The sequence below is a fragment of the Ochlerotatus camptorhynchus genome, unplaced genomic scaffold, assembly GCF_037179485.1.
Source record: "Ochlerotatus camptorhynchus isolate MF236.1 unplaced genomic scaffold, CSIRO-AGI_Acam_v1.1 ptg000033l, whole genome shotgun sequence".
NCBI lineage: Eukaryota > Metazoa > Arthropoda > Insecta > Diptera > Culicidae > Ochlerotatus > Ochlerotatus camptorhynchus.
Window position 1 is genome coordinate 2,712,974 of NW_027040524.1, and position 17,524 is coordinate 2,730,497.

Here is a 17,524-nt window from a genome sequence, read left to right on the forward strand (position 1 = left end):
AAAAAAAACTGAGAAACTGGTACCGGATGACACTGTAAAGACTTTGATGGAGGGCATCAAGCGAAAATGCGTTCAATTTTACACTCAAGGCTCCATCGATTAACTTTTCTTTTGATTTTTGAAGTAAATATATATGTAAACTACCCTAAAATTTTGGTTTGATTCTAAACATTATAAGAAAATTGGCATGACATTTTCGATGTCGCAATAATTTCGTGTTCGCCCTTTAGACCGGCCAACGTGAGGTGACGTATCCAAAGAAACCATCAAATCGTATGGAAATATTCAATTTTACTACATGGCAGCACATTGCCAGGTCTATAACTATGACCGTCTATAACAGTGACAACTCGTTCGTGTGGTGGATCTTAGTATATACACTGGCCTAGTAGCTGGGCACTGTCCTAGTAGATATCACATGAAGAACACCTGAAACCTCGGAACATCTGCTCTGCAGTTGTAGTGCTTTACACAAGCGTACATCTAAATTTCTTGGAAGTATTAGCTATATAGCTATATTAGCTATAAGTATATAGCCATCTCCGGCCACTATGCATCGACATAATGGAAAATTAATTACTCAAGGCTGTGTACAAGCAATGAAGCATCGATTTTTCTGACTTTACCTTGATGAGCAAAGATTCTCCTCCGTTATCCAATATGTAGCAATCATAAAAATGAGATCCGCTTCCAGAGATTTCACAAAATTTGCTGTTTCACCCATGGTTGGTTTCGCACTTCCATTTGCGAAGCTGAATCGTCAGCTTCATCTCAACGGACATCTCCAGTCGTTTGCTTACACTGACAAAAACCAACGAGCTTCAGACAATGAGCAAGCACCGCAGCAATTGATGCAATCGAACTTTTTTTTATCTTTGCACAACAGTACGATGTACACATTTTAGAGATTTTAAGTCGTAGACTAGTTCATCTCGAATCGAACAACAGACTACACAGCAAAAAATATATTTTAATATCACATCAAAGTGGATGCCCTTCAATCGTTTCGAAAATATGGTGTAATATTACTTGCCAAAAATGTCAAAATTATCATTCATATAGTGCATGAACTGACATTACGCTGCTTTTACTGTATTTGTTTATTCTTGTGGCCATAAAATTTCATGAGATTTTTGACATGATTGAAGTGCATCCTCTTGGATATATTAAAATTTATTTTTTGCTGTGTACCGCCTGACCCAAACCGAAAAACACAGAGAGGTTTCTGCCCACAGCTAAGAGCACACGTTTCTAACTAATACCATATTTGAGTTTGCATTGTGCTTCGATTGAGAGAGATTTTGCATCTTCGATCTTCCGTGACGAGCTTTTTTCTACTGATTTCGGTTTATTAGTTTTTCGGTTGTGTTTTTATGATTGGAATTCATTAGTTCTATGCCCTATGCGCAATAATTTAATCTGATTGATTTCAATATATTTTTTTTTTACATCACCCAAATCATGAATATTTTCCAATTTTCGAGGCATCGGTGATGTTTTCTATCGACAGCTTAAGTCACGTCCATCATTGGTTTTCGTAGTAATTGGTAATGTGCACTGGAATTGTGGGTTCAAGTCCCATCGATGGCCAGACTCTTTTTTTCGCAAACATTTCTCAAATACTCACGGCACTGCTCATCAGTTCTTCTTCGTCTTCTTATTGGCTTTTCAAGATAATTGCTTATCGCATATTAGCTTATTGCGTGCTCTCAACATAGTGTTCTAGTGTGGCAAGTACAGCCCTACTCTATGCCCACACAGAAAAAAATTCTGAATTTTAACTATAGCGTAAGATCTCCCTTCGTTTAATTTTGAGCTACACTTGGCATAAACAGCGAAATCGTGTACAAGATTGCATACGATATTGCTAATTTATGCGATATTGCACTAAAATTTACACGAAATATCACGTAAATTTATGCCAAATCTAGCGTTAACTTTATGTGCGCTACACAGCAAAAAATAAATTTTAATATTACATCCAAGAGAATGCACTTCAATCATGTCAAAAATCTAATGTAATTTTCATGGCCATAAAAATAAACAAATGCAGTAAAAGCAGCGTAATGTCAGCCCATGCACTGTATTAATGATAATTATGTCTTTTTTGGCAAGTAATATTACACCATATTTTTGACACGATTGAAGTACATCCATTTTGATGTGATATTAAAATATATTTTTTGCTGTGTACATCTCGCAGAGATTTACATGAATTTTTTGAACGGTGTAGGGTAGTCGAGAAATTTCTAAACCCGAAAAATTCCTAGACCGGACCGGGGGAATCGAACCCAGCCAAACACCAAAAAATTATTAATTTTAATAGTGATGTAAGTATCCATGCATGCTAAAACTGAAGCATGTAAACTTCATTTTAACGTAAACTAGCAACTTGCAAGAAATTTTGCTTACAAAGATGGATGGTTGCATACAATATTTAGAATATTTCATTAAATGACTCATAAATTTACACGATCTGTAATGTGAATTTGTATGATATGTGCCGCTCCATTTATGTGCATCATAGTAACAGAAATTTACACTACTTTTTCGAACTGTGCACCTCCAGCATGGATGTTGCTTTGTAGCTGTGCCTTTACCAACTTAGCTCAGGTAGGCCCTTATGCTCATCAGTATCAACTGCTATTCAGAATCCTCTCCTAAAACTATTCCCAAAGATCGAGAAAATAAACTGAAATCACTTCAGTCAGTAAATCTTAACGATCTCTGAAATCTACAACACTCCACAACCATAAAGACCACGAGAGTAGTTGTCCAGTCCTTGTCCTAGACAGTCAAACTAGTGAGTGATAAAAGCTAGATGAAGGAAATGGCGACAGTTGGCTACCAACTCCGTTTCGGAATGTGATCTGTCTGTCAGCCCAAAGAAGAACGTTTGCCAGCCGGAAACCTCACTGGCGACAGTCATAAACTATCAAAATTGATGGGGATGAATTTTTCCCCCTGCGTTTATTATTTAATGCCAAAACTGTCTCGAGAGAGTACTTTTACGAGGCTGTAAAGCGATGAATGCTGATATCTTGCCTTCGGCGAAAGTCGAAGGAAAGCGTTTCCTCAGATGCCATTATTTCAGCTTCAGCCAACGTGAAGCAGCTACTGGAGCGGGGAGAGTATAGGCTGGCGATGGTCCATAAAATCGGCAGGCAGGCAGGCAGTGCTTTGTAGGTAGGGGACGGAAAGAAATACACGCGGAAATCTCCCGAGAACAGTTGCAATATGTAACACGCTTAGGAACCGCTCGGCCGGCAATAATGAGAATTTATATGGTTTAACACCTAATTAAATTTGTGATTTTTGCGTCGGTTCATTGGGGCAGTCAAGATTAGCGATGATTAAAAAACGTATTATGATGCACAGTTATAAGCTCATAAAAATCTCACCATTTATCATTTTCGGTGAGTTTATTACAAAAAACACGGTAAATGATGGCTTCGGCACCCACTGAACGTTTTCGGCAACCAAAATTTAAGCGTCAATTTCACTGTTTTTTCACACCGAAACACTTCGCTGAATGTATTTAAGGTGATTCCTATAATCTAGTTCCTCTGTTGTTAACAACGGTCAGCGAGGAACAAATTCTACATTCGTACCCGTAGTTACAACCAGCTCCCTTGCTTCAAATTCTTCATCTATACCTGTTCGTTTCGTGATGAGTGTGTGAGTGCTGACCACGTTTTGCGTCCATTGCTGCAATGGACGCGCTCTGACCCTCGTTGGCGTACAACAATTTGCCATACAATGAAACCACTGGAAGCGGCTCCAGTTCTGATGGAGGAGGCTTTTTGGATAGCGGAAGATAAAGTGTTTATTGTGTTGTACCTTTTGACTATAGTTTTAAGATGTATTGTATAGTGACCAAGAATCCTCGGCTCTGGAAAGTTAATTCGGTTGAGCCTTATCAAATAAATTAATAAACAAAAAAAAAAAATCTATACCTGTTGCTAACAATGTTCAGTAAGTAAATGGAGCTACCTATGCTGCTATTGCAGCTGGTAGAAATCGAAATCGAAATTCAGGCCATCATAATTGAAAACGAAAATTTTGATTATTTTGGCTTAGGTTACATTAATGCTCCAAATTGGATGAAAGATGATTATTGATATGCTCAAAACTAACTCCATGTTTACTGCTATTCAAACTGGAGTAAAATGAACGAACAATATCGTCATGACTATGAAATTCAGCAATGGATTTAAAATCATTAAATATTTTGAATTGGAATGCTCGATCTCTTAGAGATAATGAAGACGAGCTATTTAACTATTTGAGAGTTCATAACGTGCATATTGCCGTTATAACTGAAACGTTCCTTAAACCTAACCATAAGGTAAAAACGGACGCAAACTATTTCATTTATCGAAATGATCGTCTTCCTATAATAACAGCTCTACTTCTAATTACCATAGAGCTGATTGGGAGCAATATCGAACATTTATGGAATAAACCTTTGATTTAAATCTTCCTTCGCAAACCAAGGATGATGTTGATTATGCTCTTGAATATCTGACTAGGTTAATAGTTTAAGCAAGAGCTGCCTCAGTACCAAAATGCGAGGTTAAATCCGATTCAATTATAAAAGACGACGATCTTCATCTCTTGATTCATCTGAAAAAATGTCCGTAGTAGACAATATCAAAGAACACGCGATCCTGCTATGAAAGTGATCTAGCGGGATTTGCAAAAACAAATTAAAAAGCGATTATCTGCCCTGAGGAACAAAACATTTGAAAATAATATTCAGAAATAAGACCCGAGTTCCAAACCCTTTTCGATACTCACAAAAATTTTGAAAAACCCTTAAAAGTCTATTCCAGTGCTTCAAGAAGGTGGTAAAATTATGATCACAAATTCATAAAATGCTCAGAAACTTGCTTAGCAATTCGAGAATTCTTATAATCTCAGTTTGCTGCATTTTACTAGTCCTATTGAGAATCAGGTTGTTCGGGATTATCTCTCTGGAAAATGTTTTTGATGATTCCTGGGGGATTGATTTTAGATCTATATCTTAAAAGTTTCATAATATGAAAGCTCCAGGTGATAATGAAGTTTCTATATCCTCATAAAAAAAACTTCCAGAGAGTACCTTGTCTTTATTGGTAAAATTTTTCCACAGATATTTCCATTTGGCATACTTTCCTCATAAATGGAAATATGCAAAAATTGTTCCAATTTTGAAGCCGGATAAAAATCCAGTTGAAGCTTCTTGCTACCGTCCTATAAGTTTGCTTTCGAAAACAAGTAAAATTTTTGAAAAAAAATATTTTGAACGAGCTGATGATGCTTCACATCAATACAAATTCAATTTTTGCAGATGAGTAGTTTGGACTTCGCCATGTGTATTCAACTACTCATCAACTCTTAACAGTTATCAATTTAATTCGTTCTAACAAATCTAAAGGCTCCTCATCTGGAGTTGCTTTTCCAGACATAGAAAAAGCATTCGACAGTGTTTGGCGTGAAGGTTTAATTGTTAAATTTCAAAAGTATAGTTTTTCACTTTATATTATGAATTTAGTCCAACATTATTTAACTGCAGGTGAATTATCCAAATTCCAAATCTGAATGACTACCTGTTAGAGCAGAAGCTACTCTGGGTCAGGCATGGAAAATCATTTGCATTCATTTCGTGCATTCATTTACATTCATTTGCCTCTAACTTTTTTCATTAACAGCACTCCGCAAAATGATGTAAATAGCTTTTGTAGGTTTTGTTATTAGCTACAACTTTTTTTAATAAGTCAAATCCATATCTCTGATGTATGACGAACTAGAGCGAACAGAAGCCACTAGAGCTGGCAGAACTTGTTACTGTTTTTCAGTGAATGTAAATTACATTCACTGAAAAACAGTAGTTACTGTTCGTGATGCATAAGAGATACAGATTTGAGTTATGAGCAATTGTTGTAGCGAACAACAAAATCTACAAAAGCTCTACACATCATTTTGTGGAATGCTGTTGATGAAAAAAGTTAGAGGCAAATGAATGTAAATGATTTTCCATGCCTGCTCTGGGTAGCATTCTTGGGCCTGTATTGAATTCACTTCGGATCTCCAAGTTTTGCTTCAGGGTTGCCACAAATCTTTGTTCGCCGATGAAACAGGCATTTCCGCTAAAGAAAGAAGTCTTCGTGTTTTTTGCAGCAAACTGCAGAAAAGTTTATATATTTTCTCATCTTATTTATGAAAAAAGGAACATTTCTTCCAACGCTTCCTAAACTCAACTGATAATATTTTCACATAAGCTCAGGGCTTCCTGTTTTAAACCAAGTAGTAGACACTTAGAATTAACTAATTTTACACGTGACGGAATCCATCTTTGACATGAAAGATGAGACGTAAACAAACATGTCACGTAATATTAAGTGCTCCGAGACTGAAAAGTTCGTAGTGCTCTGAATTTAGGTGCTCTGAAACTGACATATACGAGAGTCAATTTTGACATAAAATTGATTCATAACAGACGCAAAATTCAACTCAATCAAATGTACTTTTCGTCCAGTAACGGACTTTTCAGTTTTGGAGCACTTAATTTTACATGAAATATTTGTTTACGTCTGATCCTTTATGTCAAAGATGGACTCCGTCACGTGAACAATTAGTTATTTCTAAGTGCGTATATCATAAAAATTAAGGCTCAATAAATCTTTTAATTTTGTCGAACCTCTTAACGGAATCACTTTATGAAGAGCTTTGAGTGTGTTGGTTAATATCCGTTTAAATCCATTATTATTACTAATCTTTTGACAGATACGCGTATTTCGTCTACTACTTGCAGGCTTCATCAGTGCCAAGTACTCAACACCAGTACCAAGTACTGGTACTTGGCACTGATGAAGTCAGCAAGTAGTAGACGAAATACGCATATCTGTCAAAAGATAAGCAATTATAACGGATTTAAAAGGAAATAAACCAACACACTCAAAGCTCTTCTTAATTAAGGCTAGTAAGTAACTGTAAGTAGCTGGAGCACGTAGATTAAAATTAAATGTAATTTAATTTGAATTTGGAACAATTAAAGAGCTAAAAAAACATTCTTATAAAACTGTGTGCAGAATCAGTACGTTGATCTTTTATTCATTTCACTCTTTTATAAATACGACATTGCAGTTGCCTCTCCTTTCGTTAAAAAAAACAGTCAGAAAAGCGGTCGATGGCAGCATTCACTTTATAATAGATCTAGCGTCAGATTTCGCACAGTTTTGCTTCTTCCGGCTTAGCCAAGAGAGTAGTATTTTTGTGCCACATTGTGCCATTTTGCTTTTGCCATACAACGCCAAGTCCACAGTGAAACCCTAACAAGAGGAGGAAGCATTATTCATGTTTTAAACAGGGATGTTGCAACTTCTGTGGATATGAACCTACATGCAAGATGTTGGTAGACAGTATTTCATAGGTTTGAAATTATCGAATGGCTTTCGATAATATAGTAAGTGCAATTTGTATCCCCAGTCGAGTGCTATAGAGATGGCTTCCTCACCTGGAACCTACCGAACTCATCAACACATGAGCCGGACCGTAATGCCTTCCTTCCTTCCAAAGGAAGACGTAGCCAGAATTTTTTTTCACATCAGAAAAATGTTAAGTGTAATTGATTTGTATTTAAGTTGATTTTGTAAAATCGTAAAGGATTTGAATATTTTATTCCAATAATTCGATTCTGTGATTTTTAGTCAAAGCTGCAATTTCACAATCATGTTAAATTAACCTGGATTACTAACTTGTAACGAAGTGTGCAAAGGTTTGCAATTTAATGGTATCGAATCATTCATCTTCCAGTGCTACCGTAACCGAAAGCATAGAAGGCAGCAATTTCCGTGACTGCATCTGCCCCAACCCTCTGACTGGATGCTGCTAGATATGTTGTTCTCGTTTCGTTGGGTAGGTATCCTCCCCATCACTCATTCACAGCTCTTCAACACCCCTCTTTTGCGGCGTGACAAAACGTAGCACTGCTGTATTGCCCGTTTTATTCATACACCCTTTGCAACATATTATGCAACTCTTGACAATGCTCCACTTTTGGCCCAAAAAATACACACACAAAAAACTAACCCACAAGTACACTTCTAGCGTTGTTCTTTTCGCTATCTCAAAAGACTGCAGCTCAAATGACACTGGCAAACGAGTAGTGCATATTGCTGTTTACCGAGGGAAAGTTTGGCACGCGGCTTCACTTCATTTCGGTTGGGCTCTGGGTTCGTCTCCCCCTGGAGGGATGTGTCGCATGTACCTACGCGGTAAAGAAAATGGAAAAGTGCTCGCGAGGGACGAGAAAACATTTGGAATTTCAGATGAAGGAGTTGCCTTTTGGCATTGTCATTGAGGATGGGTGAAGTGAAGACACGGAATGGGTAGAGTGAGAATGAGTGAGGCAGTTTGATGGCAATAAAAGAGCATCGGCGGATATCAGTCACAAGGGAATCAGAAGGGAAAATGTTATAAAGAATTGGCACCTAAAAGGTAGGGGTGTGGGTGAATATATGTTGAGAGGATTTTGAGCAAAAAAAAAAAGAGGTACCGTCGGCGTAACGATTTAAAAGAGGAAGATTATTAAATTTTTGTTTCCCTCCTGGAGCGTGATTTAACGACTATTATGTTGTTCAAAGCAAGAAATTCTTCTTCAAATCATATTATGCTGAGCAATGAACAGGTATGGCACAATTTAAAAACGGGTAACTCATTACGCCTAATATTGCTTTAAAGATTCCGACAACACTAAACTTTTACGTTATTCACCGTCATGCGCCATCAAAAAGAAACCATGGTGGAATCCATGAGCGAACACACTGAGTTTGAGTTGTTCAGGCTCGGATTTGTCCGTGAGCATGACTAAAATATAAGTGATCTATACTGCCTATAATCTCATAGCAGTTCCATGTAAAAAAATAGGCATTGAGACAATGCCACATTGTATTTGCAATTCACATGTAAATATTTGAAAAATCATAGTAAATTTAATAAAAGTTTTTTTTTTAAGTTGAAATCAGTTGCATTGAAGCTTGTACCTCAAATTTTGCTTGATGGGACAAACTGACATGTTATTTTTACAAGATTCATGATCAAAGTCTGCAGTTTTAATACATAACTTATATGAAATTAGATGCCAATTGATAGTAGATATGGGAATGTTACGCAATTATAGGCAGTACAGGTTTTCCTCAAACACATATTGCAAGTGTGAATAAGGTTGGAAGGTGGATATAACAATAACTATTTTTACACGAGACGCGATCCATCTTTGACGTAATTTAATTTATGAAGCGTAAACAAACATGACATGCAAAGCCACTAGGCCATTCGGGTGAGATCTTTTCATTTTATCTATTTATATTTCATTTTTATTACTGATTTATCAAATGCTCTATATTGACCAATAGAGTATCCTAATCAATCACCCTCCTACTAACACAACTCTTCTCTTCCTGTGACATCTATGGGTTCCCTGCATCTTCTTAAGTAGATGTAGGATTAACTTTCCCTGCCTTCCCCTGCGATCGTAAGGATGTGGCCAGGTGTTTAATGCGATGCTTGTTTTGTAGATTTAATTTTTGTGTGGGAAAAGTTACTAATGCCACGTGTTTTTTCTGCGTCAACAAACGGTATTTTCTGTAAATCGTATTAGTTGATCATTATATAGCCACCCTCGATTTGTACAATCGCATATGCTATGCTATTTTTAATATGAAAATTTCAACCCAAACCCCAAAATAAAAATTAAACCAAAAGCCCATGTTACGTCAAAAACAACTGAAACATTCGGAGTTTGCTGAACTTGTTATATGCACGAAAGAATGAAGCAATGTTATTTATGCATACATTTTAACCAAAATGCAGATATAAACTTTAAATCAAAAGTTCCAGTTCGATTTCACTCGTGTTCCAAAGCGTGGTTTCCTAACCTAATGACACAAATCTGGTGGGTCACCCAATGAAAAAAAAAACGATAAAATATGTATCCCATATAAATGTGGACCAGTCTACCCAAGTAACATAACATAACGCCACAGGAGTGGAACTACGGATCGGAAAGTGGCTCCACTTGTTTTTTGCAAACACTAGCGCATCTAGCGGTAGAAGGCATCTTCTGCCTGCAGTTAAGATAGGCAGCATCCTATGATAGTGTGAGTGCACATAGAAAGCCCGTGTGGAACGCTACCACAATACATCGCTTGTTGAGCAGACAAACGAAGCACCTTTTCATTCACCGATTTGTTTGCACTTCCCCTTCTGTTCTGTGATAACGCTCAGCACGGAAAACAAGACGGAAAAAAATGTTACTTCATAAAACGTAAAATTTTACGTTTTATGAAGTAACATTTTTTTCCGTCTTGTTTTCCGTGCTGAGCACCAATGCTACCGACGCCAGGAAGGCAGCTTCCACCCTTGGACCCTACCTATCGACCCATCAACTCATGAACCGGGGACCAACGGCTTTACTTCCCTTCAGAGATGTTATGCCTCAGAACATCCGGCGGCGCCGACTGGAATTGAACCCAGGCCTGCCTGGGTGAGAGGTAATCACGGTTACCACCGGTGACGCTGTTTATGAAGAAGTAATACAAGACTTCTTTAAAACAACAATTATAAAACCTTGGTCAAGACAGCTTTGCCTTTATTACATCCACCAAAAGCTCATTAAGACTTGAATCTGTCTAGTTGGCCCACACTAGAGATGGTTTTGAAGGGCATATTTTCAAGGCACTTCAAGAATGATTTGCTGCAAAAAGGTTATACGAGAGACATTTGAAATCCTTATTAAAACTACAATAAATGTCATTTGGCTTCAATACTTGCGCCATTTGCCATTGACGTTTGCTAAGCGAATTACAACCAAAGCATCAATCAAGATAAAAAGGGATACATAAATACTATCCGATATTGCCAAATTCATTGTTTGATAATGCATAGTTATCGCTCAGCTTCTGAGACGTGCAGACGTTTTTTTTCGATTGCGCTTATCACAAGTGAAGCATTTACGGTTGGATATTTGTCTACTTCGGTGTGCCGCGTCGCGTGGTAAAGTGTTCCGCGATGAGGCGAGAAAACACTTTTAAAATCGATTATTCGAACTTCACCATCAAGCCATCGGTCGAAAAACTTTATGGATTTTGTCGGTCGGTTCTCGGTTTGAAAAGGGAAGATATCAAACGACTACAGTGCCACAGAGGTGGAGCATGTGCGTTTATCAAAGTCAGTGACTTGGCGCTTGCACAAAAAGTTGTTGACGAACATGATGGAACACATGAAGTGGAGTGTGAGGGGAAGAAACACAAGCTTCGGATTACGTTGGAAGACGGTAGTGTTGAGGTGAAGGTTTACGACCTCCCCGAAGGTGTGTCTGAAGAAAAGGTCGTACAATTCCTAAGCGCGTTCGGCGAAGTAATCTCGATTCGCGAGGTATCATGGAGTGAAAACAACGAATGCGAAGGCATACCGCTCGGTATATGGTCTGTCCGTATGTTAGTGCAGCGGAACATCGACTCGTGGGTCATCATCGACGGAGAGCAAGCGTTCGTGGTGTACAAGGGGCAGCTGCAATCCTGCCGGCACTGCAAAGAGCACGCACACACTGGCATATCATGTGTCTAGAACAAGAAACTACTGTTTCAGAAAAGCTACGCAAACGTGACGAAGCAAACTGGACAGAGTTATAGGTCAACAACCGGTCATCAACCGAAAAAACCAGCTGGTGCGAAGCCACCAAGCACGAAACCGTTCGGTCAAAAATCCACCGCTCCGCCAGCGGTATCGTTGGACGTTTTTCCCGAACTGCCGAAACGCACGAGCCAGGGTGAATCCTCAGGCTCGAAAACGAACGCAAACAGCCTGCCTACAGTGGGTGCTGTGTCGTTATGCCCACAAACACAACGAACACCCAATTCGTTGCCATCATTCCTAAATCCACCGCAACCTGTCGTGTCGTTGGTCGATGTATTTAAAAAACCAGAAAATACACCGCGATCGCAGAGCAAAAGCGGCAACGGGAACGAAACCGATCAATCCTCCACATCCACGAGCAGCAGACGAAGCAGAGGACGTCCAGTGGGCAAAAAACCTCTTCGGGACGACGATGATATGGAGAAGGATGAGGATTCCCACCCATAAATGGCTCTCATGTCGTATAATATCTCGTCGATCAACATCGGCACCATCACGAGTCCAACAAAACTAAACGCGCTACGGAACTTCATCAATAGCCAAAGCCTCGATATTGTGTGTCTGCAAGAAGTAGAAAACGAACAGCTCTCCTTGCCTGGCTTTGTCGTTTTCTCAAATGTGGACCACACGAGAAGAGGAACGGCGATTGCACTGAAGGAACATATCCAGGTCTCTCACGTTGAGAAAAGTCTGGATGGTCGACTGCTTGCTCTGAGAGTACAAGACACGACGATTTGTAATATCTACGCTCCCTCCGGCTCCTCACAACGTGCAACTCGGGAGGATTTCTTCAATGGAACGCTTGCTTACTACCTCCGTCATCGCACTAGGCATGTCATCTTGGCCGGTGATTTCAATTGCGTACTTCGTGCATGCGATTCGAGTAGCCCGAACACGAGCCCTGCCCTTAGATCAGCTGTGCAACAATTGCAGCTTCACGACGTGTGGGAAAAACTGTGTCCACGCGAGACAGGATTCACGTACGTCAATCGGAACGCACAATCACGTCTCGATCGCATCTACGTGAGCGGTGCACTGCGACAACACCTTCGAGCAGCACACACACACGTGTGCTCATTCACCGACCACAAAGCGTTGACACTCCGAATTTGCCTTCCCCATCTTGGACAGGAGCCTGGCCGTGGGTTCTGGTCTCTTCGGCCACACCTTCTGACCGACGAAAACGTTGCGGAGTTCCAAAACCAGTGGCAATTTTGGACCCGGCAACGCAGAAATTATGGTTCGTGGATTCAATGGTGGCTTACATACGCTAAGCCTAAAATAAAAAGCTTCTTCAAGTGGAAATCTCGTTTGGTGTTCGAAGAATTCCATAACGATCATCAACATCTCTATACGGAACTACGGCAAGCGTATGACGGCTATTACCAGCACCCAGAAATGTTAACCACCATAAACAGGCTGAAGGGCGAGATGTTGGCGCTTCAACGAAATTTCTCCCAAACATTCATGCGAATCAACGAAACTCATGTGGCGGGAGAACCCATGTCTATATTTCAACTGGGAGAAAGGCGAAGGAGGAACACCATTATCACGCAGCTGAAGACAGAGCAGCACGAAACTATTGCCGACCCACAAGCGATCGAAACGCACATGGTCAATTACTTCTCGACCCTCTACTCGGAAGAAATAAGGGAGAATGTCGAAAACAGCTTCGTTTGCGAGAGAGTCGTTCCACCCAACGACCCACTGAATGAAGCCTGCACAAGCGAGATTACCACGGAAGATATTTTGCATGCAATCAGAGCAAGCGCACCGAAGAAGTCTCCAGGCTACGATGGTATCCCAAGGGAGTTTTACCACCGTATGTTCGATGTCATCCACCGAGAGCTTAATCTGCTGCTAAATGAAGCACTCACCGGTAACCTTCCCGCTGCGTTCGTGGAAGGCATCATCGTGCTGGTAAAGAAAAAGGGTAGTGACAACACGGCCCGATCGTATCGTCCGATCTCGCTTCTCAACAGCGACTATAAGCTCTTCTCCCGCATCCTCAAAACCAGACTGGAGCGCGTGATGAGAACCCACAATGTTTTGAGCAACGGACAGAACTGTTCGAACTCAGAGCGAAACATTTTCCAAGCCACTCTGGCCCTCAAAGATCGCATAGCCAGTCTCCGTCATCATCGTCGTGCAGGGAAGCTCGTCAGTTTTGACCTAGATCATGCGTTCGATCGGGTCCGGCACTCGTTTCTATTCGATACCATGTGCTCGCTCGGATTCAACCCAGAACTCATCGCTCTACTCTCGCGTATTGCTAGCCGATCTACATCTCGCCTGCTGATCAATGGGCATCTCTCTCGTTCGCTCGAGATCCAACGCTCCGTACGGCAAGGGGACCCGTTATCCATGCATCTCTTCGTGCTGTACCTCCACCCTCTTGTGTGTAGACTCGAACAAGCGTGTGGAAACGATCTGCTGGTAGCGTATGCGGATGACATCAGCGTAATCGTAACATCGGCTGAGCAAATCGAAGTGATGAATGGACTGTTCACCCGCTTTGAGATTGACGCCGGCGCAAAAGTAAACTTCCAAAAAACTGTTGCCATCAACGTAGGTTTCTGCGAAGGAAACGAAATCAACACTCACTGGCTTCAAACAGCCAATGTTGTCAAAATCTTGGGTGTTGTTTTCGCAAACTCTATACGGTTAATGACAACGACAAACTGGAATGCGCTCGTGGGGAAGTTCGCGCATCAAATGTGGCTGCAATCGCTGCGCAAGCTGACACTGCATCAGAAGGTGATCATGCTAAATACATTTGGCACATCCAAGGTTTGGTATCTTTCGTCCATACTGCCACCACTTGGTGTACACACTGCGAAAATCACATCAACGATGGGTGCCTTCCTTTGGAGAGGAATGATCGCCCACGTACCGATGATGCAGCTTACTCGGGGCAGAGAAAATGGAGGCCTGAAGCTGCAACTTCCAGCGCTGAAGTGTAAGTCACTCGCAATAAATCGACACCTGCAGGAAATCGATTCCCTTCCCTATTATAGATCCCTTCTTTTCCATGATAATCCCCGCCCAGCAATATCAATAGACCTTCCCGACGTCAAGTTGATCTTGTCAAACTTATCCCACATTCCCCTCCAAATTCAAAATAACCCCTCTGCCGATCAAATCCATCAGCATTTCGTCAAGCAAACGGAACGACCAAAGGTGGAACAAAACAATCCTGGGAACGACTGGCCACGCACGTGGCGGAACTTTGCAGTAAAACAGCTATCTTCAACGCAGCGATCAAAACTCTACCTGCTCGTGAATGGGAAAATCGACCACCGAAAACTACTGTTCGTGATGCAGAGAGTACCGGACGAAAACTGCACACATTGTGGCAATCACACGACTGAAACTCTTCTGCATAAATTTTGTGCTTGTGCTCGTGTCGGCCCGGCTTGGACGGTTCTACAGCAGAGGATAGAAGCCATAATGAATGGATGGAGACGACTCTCTTTTGAAGACTTGGTGAGACCTGCCCTAGTAGGAGTAGACAGAAGAAGGCGCGCGGAAGTGCTTAGTGTTTTTATTGAATACATCTGCTTTGTTTGTGAATGTAACGAAATAATTGATGTAGACGCACTGAAATTTCATCTCGATTTAGAATAACAAATTATAATTACTGTTATCAAACAAACTGACAAATAAAACCAACTTGTTTTATAAAAAAAAGTAGCGATGATCAACTGAACATCCCGGATTTAAAAAAAAAAAAAAAAAAAAAAAAAAATGCTCATAAATTTCTTTATCATTAAAGTGAAAGAAATACCAAAATTATCGAAACGGTTCTTATATTATGGTCTATTTAAGGTGACAGATTAAATTTAATGTGAAATGTGTTTCAGACCACCGGAAAAAATAAGTCCACCTTCGGAAACCGTTGATTTTACCTACTAATTATTTTAAATTTAGGAAACAAAATATAGCTATCTTTTATATTAATCGTTGCACCCAGCCGATCATTTTCGTTATCTCAACTACTGCTCATTGATGAATTGATTTGAATAAAGTTATTTATTTTCAAGTAAAAACATCTTGAAAACCATAGGTAGTAAAAACAAATGAAATGATAACAATATGGCGATAGCAAACACCCTTATAAATACCTAATCTTACACGTGACGGAATTCATCTTTGACATAAAGGATGAGACGTAAACAAACATGTCATGTAATATTAAGTGCTCCGAGACTGAAAAGTTCGAAAGTACGTTTGATTGAGCTGAATTTCGCGTCTATTATGACTCAATTTTATGTCAAAATTAAAACTCGTATATGTCAGTCTCAGAGCACCTAAATTTTCATAAATTTTTCTACGTATTTAGACAATTTTCCATAAGCCATTTGTGAAAAAGCTGTTTTGCTCTCATGAAATCGCTAACAAATGCAAAACGTTTTAATGCGGCTTTTTTGACGATATTGTTTGATCCTATTCCGTATAGTTTTATGACGGCATAAATGATGTTGCCATCAGTTGCTTGGAAAAAGTTAAACGTCAAAATTTATTTATCTTTCGATAGTTTTGTTGTGTGATCATTTCAACTTCTACTCCAGCGATGGATCAACAGAATGCTGGATATACTCGAAAAGGGCGACTTTTATCCTTTGGAAGCCGTTAATCAGGAAGTGAATCTAAATAACTTGGAACAGGTGGAAGTACAATCGTTTCCGAAAAGTTTCCCTTCTCCCGGATGAAACGATGAAGTTTATATGCGCTTGCTTGGATTTTTTGACCCTTTCACTGAATGAGACTACTGCTATGGTTCGGAAGGCAGCCAATTTTCAGCTGCTTCGGTGCTTCGTGAACCGCATTCACTTCACTCTTCTCAGTCGGCCTTTGTTGATGTTGATTGGTTTTGTCGGAACTGCTGGGCCTCCCAGGAAGTTCTGAAATTGGATTCCTTTTCCCTTCCGTCGACAGCATCGCCAGAATTATTCTTCCTACCATCGCTAGAATTATTACTAGACTATCCTTCGGCATTTCTTTGTTTTTCGGTGTTTAAAATACTCGCATTATTTTTTCTTTATCTCTGGGTGGATCCATATTTTTTTTAAATTTGTAAACAGTGCGGAGTTTTGTGACATATTGACATTGAAAAAGCAACAATATATCATTTTTGATCCCGTTTGAAACCAAACGATTTAATAATTGCTTTCATAATGATAAAACACCTTTATGAAGTATTTTGTCGTGACATAAATAATTATATATATTAGGATTGATTAACTGAACAGTTTTATAAAGGGATAGAGTGCTGGATTAAATTCAGTTTGAAAACCAGACACTTTCTGACTTTATCGTCAGACTTCAAAAGGTTTTTAAAACAGCATGAAGCTGAATATTACATGCTGTATTTAAACTTAAAAGATTGTTTATTGCCGCTATAAATCCACAATAAATAGGTGTGAAAACCAACAGGCTGTTAAATTGTTACTTTGGTTCTCCACATGGTTATCAATTACATATTAAATCAAATATCTACTCAACGAAATATGGTTAATGACACTCAAACCCATAACCGGAGAGCCATATGGCCACCCAAAAGCCAATTTAAGATGTACTGAATATATATGGCATAATATAGCTAAACTGAATCCGTTAGATCCGAAGTCCATATCAACAGAAATACAGAAACATAAGTGAAGGTGAATTGACGATACGATATGGAGGGGCGGAAACGTAAGCAGGCAAGATATCGCAGCAGAGCAATAGAGCAGAACTCTCATAAAACCAACATTGTTACTTGGGTACCGCCGTAAATACATTCATTTATACAGATTTTAAACCCCTGATCATTGAAATCAAATATTTGGAATCAAAAAATAAT